This window comes from Nicotiana tomentosiformis, chromosome 9 (assembly GCF_000390325.3).
Source record: "Nicotiana tomentosiformis chromosome 9, ASM39032v3, whole genome shotgun sequence".
Lineage (NCBI taxonomy): Eukaryota > Viridiplantae > Streptophyta > Magnoliopsida > Solanales > Solanaceae > Nicotiana > Nicotiana tomentosiformis.
Genome location: NC_090820.1, coordinates 26,148,968 through 26,159,047, shown reverse-complemented (window position 1 = coordinate 26,159,047; position 10,080 = coordinate 26,148,968). Strand labels below are relative to the sequence as shown.

The 10,080-nt window shown below is 37.0% G+C and overlaps 2 long non-coding RNA genes across 2 annotated transcripts; one reads left to right on the top strand and one right to left on the bottom strand.

Annotated features, from left to right (window-relative positions):
- Positions 1-1,261: 1,261 nt before the first annotated feature.
- LOC138899551 (uncharacterized) lies at positions 1,262-9,015 on the bottom strand. The gene is made up of 3 exons (XR_011411250.1): positions 8,674-9,015; positions 8,091-8,133; positions 1,262-1,650 (listed from the first exon to the last, which is right to left on the bottom strand). It is a non-coding gene; the product is annotated as an uncharacterized lncRNA (long non-coding RNA).
- LOC138899552 (uncharacterized) lies at positions 1,633-5,409 on the top strand. Its single transcript, XR_011411251.1, has 2 exons — positions 1,633-1,765; positions 2,114-5,409. It is a non-coding gene; the product is annotated as an uncharacterized lncRNA (long non-coding RNA).
- Positions 9,016-10,080: the final 1,065 nt, after the last annotated feature.

Sequence of the window (10,080 nt, the reverse complement as noted above, 5' to 3'; positions counted from 1 at the left end):
GCAAGTGTAAGTATTTTAAGTTCTATTGAGTATACTTATTAATCCTATTCTCCATTTATTTTATTCATTATACAATGTATAGTTAATGGTTAGTGGATATAGTTAATTAGCTTAGTTGACTTGCATTTTGCATACATGTATATGTACTTGGAAACTAATAGAATTAATTAGAGAGTTCTCATTATACCGAAGTGTACAGTGTATGTCGGTTCTCTCTCTCTTTCTCTCTCTCTCTCTCTCTCTCTCTCTCTCTCTCTCTCTCTCTCTCTCTCTCTCTCTCCGCTTCTCTCCTTCTCTCAGAATACTCTAGAAAATTCCATTGAAGCTCAACTGTCTTGAGCTTGCTTGGAATCGTATTATGGCATCAGAGCTCGGATATTAGCTCGGATCCTGTCAACATCTCCATTCTTCATTCCCAAATTTGTCTGCTTTTCGTTGCTCGCTAGGGTTTCGGCGATTACCATTGAAATCTGTAATTTCTCAGCAAATTGAGGTATTTTCGACCTAATTGATTCATTTGTTTGCTAAGTAGACTGATATACATGGCCATCGATCAGACTAAAGAAACCACGTCTGGCACAAGTAGAAATGACCAATCGGTCATCGATACAGGTTGTCCTCTCTGCATTCATCCTTCGGATAGTCCCGGAGTGACCTTAGTACCAGTTTTGTTTGACGAAATTGGATATAGTTCTTGTAGAAGAAGTGTGTTGCGAGCCCTGTCGGTCAAAAATAAATTAGGGTTTATTAATGGAGAATGTAGAAAACCTAGCCCTAATTTGCCCCAATTTCGCCAGTGGGAGAGGTGTGATGACATGGTAACCTCGTGGATCCTCAATTGCCTCGCTAAGGAAATTTCTGATAGTGTAGAATATGTGAATGACTCAGTCGAGTTGTGGAGGGAATTAGAGGATCGTTATGACCAAACAAATGGCATAAAATTGTATCAGATTCAGAAAGAGATTAACGAACTTGTTCAGGGATCCTTAGACATTACCACGTACTATACACGAATGAAGAGATTATAGGAGGAGCTGAACAGTTTGAGTGCCAAATCTCAATGTAGCTGCAACTGCATGTGTGGAGCAAAAGAAACTATGCACAAGGCAGAGCAGGATCGACGACTTATCTAATTTTTAATGGGCTTGAATGAGGTCTACACAATAGTGCGAGGGAGCATTCTTATGATGAAGCATCTGCCTTTCATGGCATAGGCTTTCTCTCTACTAATACAAGAAGAAAAATAAAGGAAATTCAAACCTAATAGTCAACTGACTTTGGAGTCTACTTCACTGCATGTGAATGCAAGTCCACAACATCATAATCCACTTGGAGCCAGAAAATTCAAGACACATTAAACAGTCAACAATATAACATGGACCATTTTGTGACTACTGCAAAAGACCAGGACATACGAGGGAGAAGTATTATAAGTTACATGAATACCCTCAAAGCAATTCATACACTAATCGGAACCCCAATCATTCCAATAATCAGTCCTACAATCAGGGGAACAATCCAAATTATAACCTGAATCACAAGTTCAATAGAGGAAAAGGCTTCGTGGCAAATGTACATGGAACTCCAGCTGATATGATTCATGAGAATGGAAATGAGCAGGACCTACATGATGAAAATCAGAATTTCAACCTGACAAAAGAACAAAATGGGCAGATAATGAGCTTACTGAAGCACTTTCAAGTAGGAAATATAGGAGGATCTTCCAGCAATGACAATGTCACTAATAGTAGTGTCAACTTTGCAGGTATTGTAGTCTATACCTCTTCCATTGATTTTGACAAACCTTCATGCAAATATTTTAAATAAAAGGCTTACCTTTGTATCATCGACTCAGGAGCATCTAACCATATGAACTTTGATTAAAAATGCACTTACCAACATCACAACACTACCCTATCCTCGACTAATAAGCCTTCCAAATGGGTATATAGTAAAAGTTCTTGAATTAGGAGATGTGATACTTTATTCAGACATTGTCTTACATAGGGTCCTTTATGTTCCATCATTCAAATATAATTTGATTTATGTTCACTCTCTTGCAGTACACCTTAGATGTATTGTATTCTTTAGTGATGCATTATGTCTGTTGCAGGCTCATTCAGTGGAGAGGCTTCAGGTGACTGGTAGTAGAAAAGAGGGAATGTATTACCTTTGTTCCAGGTGTTTGAAGGGTAAAAAGGTTGTCTTGCCATCTACTGTTTCAGCTTCTTGTTGCAATTGTGTTCCTACTTCTAGTATAAATAGTGATGAGTATGTTAGTCCTACTCATTCATGTCACAGTCCACACTTTGTAAATACTCACATATCAAATAATAAGAATGAGCCTTCATGTGTGTTTGATGAACATGATATAAATTCTCGGTGGCACAATAGGATTGGTCATGTTCCTTTTGTTAAAATGAGAGGAATATCCTCTATACCTGCAAAGTTTGCACCAAGACAACCCTTTATTTTCCCCATATGCCCTATGGCAAGACAAGCCAGACTCTCTTTTCGTCACAGAACCAGCACCACTTCCCAATTGTTTGAACTGCTACATATAGGCATATGGGGTACCATGTAACTACCTATGATAACCACAAATACTTTTTAACCCTAGTGGATGACTTTAGAAGATCCACTTGGACTCAGCTGTTAAGCTACAAAAGTAATGCCATTCAAGCCTTAAAAGCTTTTGTAGTCATGATTGAAAACCAGTTCAATACATCTATAAAGATCAATAGATCTGATAATGACGTAAAATTCACTAGCCATGAAGCCTCTTCATTTTACCAGTCCAAAGGAATCATACACCAGAAAACTTGTCCCTATACACCACATCAGAATGGTGTAGTAGAGAGAAAACACAAGTATCTTCTTGAAACTGCTAGAGCACTTATGTTTCAGTCCAAACTACCAACTAAATGTTGGGGAGAGTTCATCTTGACAGCCACCTATCTAATAAATAGTTTGCCAACCACTTACCTAAATAACAAATATCTTTTGAACTGCTATATCAAAAGAAACCCAACTACTCTCACTTGAGAAGTTTTGGTTGTTTCTTCTACCCCATTGTGCTCAAGGTACATAGAGATAAATTTGAACCAAGAACCACCCCTCACAACTTTGTAGGATATTTATTTGGAACAAAAGGTTACAAGGTACTAAGCCTAGCCACCAAGAGAACACATATCTCTAGAGATGTGATCTTTCATGAAAATGTGTTTCTATTTGCTATGTCTTCTAAAAATGTTTCCTTTCCTGTTGTCCTTAAGTTAGTTTCATTTCCTAACTATGTTGAAGATAGTAGTTAACATTCTCCTATGAGTACTGGACAAAGTCCTGCCATTGTCGCATCTCCGGACATGCAACATTACTCTAAGACTCTTTCCACCTGTGATACATTTTTTTTAAATACATCTAGTTCTACATCTCGAGGTGACAACAATATACAAATTTCATCTTCATTTGTACAGTCAGAAGCACCGGCTTTAAGAAAGTCCAATAGAAATCATCAAACCCCTGTTTACCTAAAAGACTATGTTTATCAATTGCCTAGTAATAGTCAACTACCTACTACTTCTCATTGCACTCCTTCATTAAATGCCCTATTCTCTAATCATCATCACATCTCTCCTAATGTTTTAACTTCTGTAAATCAATATTTGGTGCAAAGTGTTTGCCATGATAGTGAGCCATCTTCATATGAAGAGGCAACACTCAATCCTGCATGGCAGACAACCATGACACAGGAATTTGAGGCACTCCATTCCAATCATACTTGGGATTTAGTTCCTTTACCAGCTGGCAAACAAGCAATAGGTTGCAAGTGGGTGTATAAGGTCAAACATAAAGCAGATGAGAGTATTGAAAGGTTCAAAACCAGGCTGATAGTAAAGGAATAAACTCAGCAGGCTGGGATTGATTATACAGAAACCTTCTCCCCTATGGTGAAAATGACAATTGTTAGGGTGCTAGTTACAATTTCTGTTAAGAGGGGATGTGACATATTTCAATTAGATGTGAATAATGCCTGCCTCCATAGAGACCTACATGAGGAGGTATACATGGAGGCTCCTCCTGATCTTGTAATTGATTAATGCAGTTCAAGCAAGGTGGTTTGCAGGCTAAACAAATCTATATATGGTCTCAAACAAGCCAGTAGACAATGGTATGCCAAACTGACTGAGGCACTGTCTTCAAAAGGGTACCAACACTCTGAAAATGATTATTCCCTTTTCTGCTAGAAAATTTCCGCGTCTATCATCTTTGTGGCTGTATATATTGATGATGTTATAATTACTGGGACTGATTTAGAAGAGATTGCTAGTTTGAAAGCATTCCTCGATAAAAGGTTCAGAATAAAGGATTTAGGCAGACTTCACTATTTTTTGGACTAGATGTCCTATACAAACTAGATGGCGTTCTTATTTCTCAGAGAAAATTTGTCTTGGATCTACTGAAGGAATATTAGTGTTTTGACTACATTAGTGTGTCCCCACCTCTTGATCCTGCTGTGAAGTTGAAGGCACAAGAAGGGAATCTTCTACCAGACCCTACATACTACAGAAAGCTAGTGAGAAAGCTCAACTTTCTCACTAACACTAGGCTAGACATAGCCTACAGTGTGTAACTCTTGAGCCAGTTTATGCAAGCTCCAAGAGATTCACATTTGACTGTTGCATTCCATCTTTTCAGATACCTCAAAAAGGATCCAACTCTGGACATCTTCTTCTCCAACAATCCTGATTGTTCTATCAAAGCTTATTGTGATTTAGACTGGGCTGCATGTCTTGACTCTAGGAGATCTGTCACTGGGTACATTGTTCTAGTAGGAGATAGTCCTATTAGTTGGAAGTCCAAGAAGCAGGAGATTGTTTCCCTATCCTCAGCTGAGGCAGAATACAGGTCCCTCATGAAGGTACTTTAAGAGTTGTTTTGATTAAGCAGGCTATTTGCAGAGCTTACTGTTGCTCAATCCAGTCCTATTAAGGTGTTCTGTAATACCCAGTCTGCCATACACATTGCCCACAATCCTGTATTTGCATAACAAAGCACATTGAAGTATATTTTCACTTTGTAAGGAACAAGCTACAAAAAGGCCTAATCTCTCTTCGTCATGTAGCTACTCACAATCAGTTGACTGACATTCTTACTAAGGACCTCACAGGGGTCAAACATTCAGCTGTTTTCGGCAAGTTGGCTTTGAGAATCTCACTTCCAACTTGGGGGGGGGGGGGTATTGAGTATATTTATTAATCCTATTCTCCATTCATTTTATTCATTATACAATGAATAGTTAGTGGTTAGTGGACATAGTTAGTTAGCTTAGTTGACTTACATTTTGCATACATGTATATATACTTGGAAACTAATGAAATTTATTAGAGATTTCTCATTATACCAAAATGTATAGTGTATGTCGGTTCTCTCTCTCCCCCCTCCCCCCCCCCCCCCCCCCGCTCTCTCCTTCTCTCAGAATATTTTAGAAAACTCCATTGAAGCTCAACTGTCTTGATTTTGCTTGGAATCATATTAAGTTCTCTGTTTGTAAAAGGTTTATTAATACCTGTGAATCAGATTCCACAATCAATGGATGAAAATTGCGCAAAGAGGTTATTTTAAGTCCATGAAAAAGTGCTAGTAGCTCCGCCTGGAGCGCATCTGTGAGTGGAATATGTTTTGTGTAGCCACATAGCCATCGACCGTGTGTATCTCTAAATACACCCTAAGGCCTCCAATCTGTGTTAATGGGTCGGCAGCTCCATCAATGTTGAGTTTGATGTGTCCTAGTGGCGGCTTATGCCAGCGTACTGTGAGTTGCATGCATTGTTGGGTGATTGTAGGCGGCTTGGTAAGGAAAAAAATTTGTGTAGCATGTGATATGATGGTAGGAAGGCAAACATTGGTAGTAGTAGTTTGATCAAAAGTATTCCTATTGTGATTTATCCAAATGTGCCAAAGAATGACAGAAGTAAGTACTTTAAGGGGAATGGAGGTAGAACGATTTAGAAGGATAGGCGCGTTGGAATGGAAAATATTTTTTCAGCCAATTAATTTGGTCAGTTGTTGGTGATTGTATGTTGAAATAAGTCCAAACGTTGCTAGCTGGTCGACAGTGTATAGAAAGGTGGGTCAGATCCTCAAAACTATTTTGGCAAATACTACATTTGGAGGAGAGGGTTATGTTTCGATAATAAAGGAGTGAAGCAGTTGGCAAACGATTGAGAACAAGTAGCCATAAGAAGTGTTTAATTTTTTTAGTGGTAGTCGTCTTCCAAATCCATTTATGAGGGAAGGGGTGGCAGTAGTTATCAGAATGGTGAGTAATTAGCTTGTAGGCTGAGGATGTGGAGAGCATGCCATTCACTTTATTATTCCAGAAGGGTGTGTCTGTGGATGAATTTACCAAAGGAATATGAATATTTTGGATTCTACTAATAATTGTGTTGGGCATGTCGAAGGAGAGATTAGCAAAATTCCAAGTATTATCTGAGATGATGGTATTAAGGGAGTGCATAATCTCTTCATCAAGTAATGGTCCATGAATAAACTGTCCCGAGGAAAGATTAGGAGGTATCCAATAATCATTCCAGAGATGAATAGAGTGACCTGATGCTATGTTCTAGCCTGTGCCCATTCAACAGATGTGAGAGGTTTGCTTCATACTTCTCCAAATATTTGAAGAAGTTTGGGTAGAATGTTGGATGTAGTAATAAGGACGGGTTGCGAGTGATGCTGGGCTATATTTAGAACGGAGTACAGTCGCCCATAAGAGGTCTGGTGTATGATGATAACGCCAATTGAGGCTTGTTATCATGGATAAGTTTTGGGATGCCTAGGCCTCCTTGGTCTTTTGGCGTGGTGACTTGATCCTAGTTGAGGAGGTGAATTTTTTGTTTTTGAGGTGTGGATCCCCAAAGAAAATTGCTTTGCATGCGGTCGATTTGAAAGAGGGTCTTGCTTGGGAGTAAGTGGAGCCGCATTGCATAAGTTGGTATAGAGTTTAACACCGATTTAATCAGGGTAGTGCGGCCGACTAATGAGAGAAAGTTAGCGCGCCACCCTGATAGTTTGGTGTTGATGCGATCAAGTAAGTATTGGTAGTCATATGATTTTGGGGTCAAGGTGGTAATTGGGAGGCCTAAGTACTAACCAAACACAGAGGATTGTGAGATGTTTAGTTGAGTGGAAATATTGTGTCATGTATTTGTAGTTACATTAGACGAGCAAAATATTTTTGCCTCGGTAAAATTAATTTTTTGACCAGAATGCTTGCTTAATTGATTAAATATGTCAGTAATTGTCGAAGCATTTTGGGTGTTAGCTTTTGCTAATAAGATTAGATCATCTACAAATAATATGTGTGATAGTGGTGGTGCATTTTTGGTAATTTTTATTGGTGTCCACTGCCAAACGTCAACCTTATGTTCAATCATTCTGGAAAGGGATTCCATACAAATAATAAATAGGCAAGGAGTGAGCGGATCTCCTTCGCGTATACCTCTTGTTGGTTGAAAGTAAGGAGAGGGTTTGCCATTAATAAGGATTTATATGAACGATGTAGTAACACATGACATGATTAATTTTACAAGGGGTGGAGGAAATTTAGTTGATGAAGAGAAAAGTATAGAAAGGACCATTCAAGTCGGTCAAACGCCTTTTCCAGATCGATTTTTAGAAGTATATTCTTCGATTTTCCCTTTGGTATTTAAAAGAGTGAATTATTTCTTGAACGAGTATGGCATTATCTGCAACACGCCGCCCAGGGATAAAACTACTTTGTGTAGGGTTGATTATTTTTTACAGTAGGGGTTGGATGCGAAGAACTATAATTTTAGTAACGATTTTATAAGTAGCATTGCACAAACCAATTGGGTGGTATTGTGTTACATGTTCTGGATGGGGTGGGAAAACACACATAACTCTAACAAAAAGCTTTTGGTACAAAATCTGCGTCATTACCAAGAGATTACTGAAGAAAAGATACATGTTTATTCACTAATTAAAATTACAACATGTCGGAATTTTATAATTAAAATGAATTGACAACTGAAGAGATTATGATACAGTACAAGAATAATGCATACCTATCAAATTGTTCACTGCATCGATCCCAATAGCTTCAGCTACCTATCAAGCGCATATATAATAAGATTAGTATTAGACCAAACAACAACTAAAAATATCAAAATTAAGTGCATGTATTTGACTACAATCTCAATATCAAACCAATTGAACAGAAAATAACAAAAATATAGATTAAAAACTAATAGAAAGAAGAAATAAAACCATTAGCAGAAATTGACAGCTAAACCAGTAAAATCGACGATCGAATCAATAAAATTGACTGCCAAATGGTGAAATTGACGGCTAAACTAGTAAATCGACCACTAAAATCAGTGATTTAAACTGATCTTCATCCAATACACACACATACACGCCTTAACTCTATTAGCAAAATCGAAAGCCAAATCAGTGAAATTCACAGCTAAGATCAGTGCTTTAAACTGATATCCATCCAATATACCTACATGCACGCCTTAAATCAGTGAAATCGATAGCTAATTTAGCATTTTGAAAGGAATTACACAAACGACTTGAAACAAGAGACGAATTGAAACGAGTATTTATCAGTAAAAGGCTATTTATAAACGAATTGAAATAAATTACCGCATCTAAATGAGTTGAAATCTTATCTCCTTACAAAAAGCGAAACGATTTGGGAGAATCCTTAAACAATATTGCCTAAAACGATTTGGGAGAGTCGTCTTTTTGAGAGGGAGAGAAGGCGTACGTAGAGAGAGCGGGAGAGAGAGAAAAGAGTGTCTGTGTTTAATAGTAAAATGATTAATAGGGAGTTTTCTAAATATGTTGAAGGAAAAGAATTACTATTAAGAACTGTGAGAATTAGCGACGGTTTTGAACTGCCGTAATTTAAAAAAGAACACCGTTTTAACATATGCCCTAATGACGTCTGGAACGCTGTCGTATTATGTTCTATATTGCGGCGGTTCTGTTCAACCGCCACAATAATTCCGGTTTTTATAGTGAAATATATATATTTTCACTTTAATTAGTGTGCTTTTTACCTCCTAACTAATATAGCGCTTTATCAATACAATTTGGAAAAATAGCATTTTTAGTCCCTGAGTTACTGGCTTATCTGTAATTTAGTCTTCGTGATATTCAGTTAAGCACTTTTAACCTATGATTAAACAATGTATGTGATTTTAGTCCTTATGCTAACAATGTTCAACAGATTAATTAGACTAACTATTGTTAGGATTTTTCTCTTCCATCTATATCTCATTAAAATATTCTGATTCTTTTTTGTAAAAAATACACGACTAAGGTAATATACTATCATCGTTAGGTAAAGTTTAAGCTTGTCCTCTCTCATTAATGTGATGATATAAAGTAAAGCATACTGTTTAAATAACTTTTTTTACGGTTAATGGGGTCTTAATATGCTATATAAGAATTCTGCAAGGAGATTAAAGTCATTGAAACTTACATATAGGTTTGTAGAGGGAAAAACTTATTCGAATATATCCGGTGTTTATTCTAGATTAACAAATGCAAAACTTGTATATAAACTTTTATTTGTACATGTTCAAACTAATTATACTCTTCCAAAACAATAATCTGAATTGAAAGTTATATTGATACTAAAAAAAGAAAGAAATTCAATCATTCCTTCAAGGGGACTTTGTATTAGAATTAGAAACAAATAATCAGAAGTAGAACGAACAAAATGTGTAATAGAAGAAACAATATAATCTTACATTAGCGAAGCAATCTATTTCATTTTGTGTCTTTTTTTGGACAAAAAAGTCTAAACCTTTTCACTACTCACAAGCGGAAAATTTGACCCAAAAAAAAAAAAGAATTACTACTGAAGAGTTATGTTGTTCGGACTCTCCGAAAATACCGCGGGGTGCGTATCAAATCCTTCAAATGTAGTATATTTTTAGAGAATCTGATACATGTGTTACAACATTTTTGAGAGTCCACGTAACATAGCTAAAGAATGGAATAATAAACAGCAAAACTTGCTATTATTCAGAGATATATTTT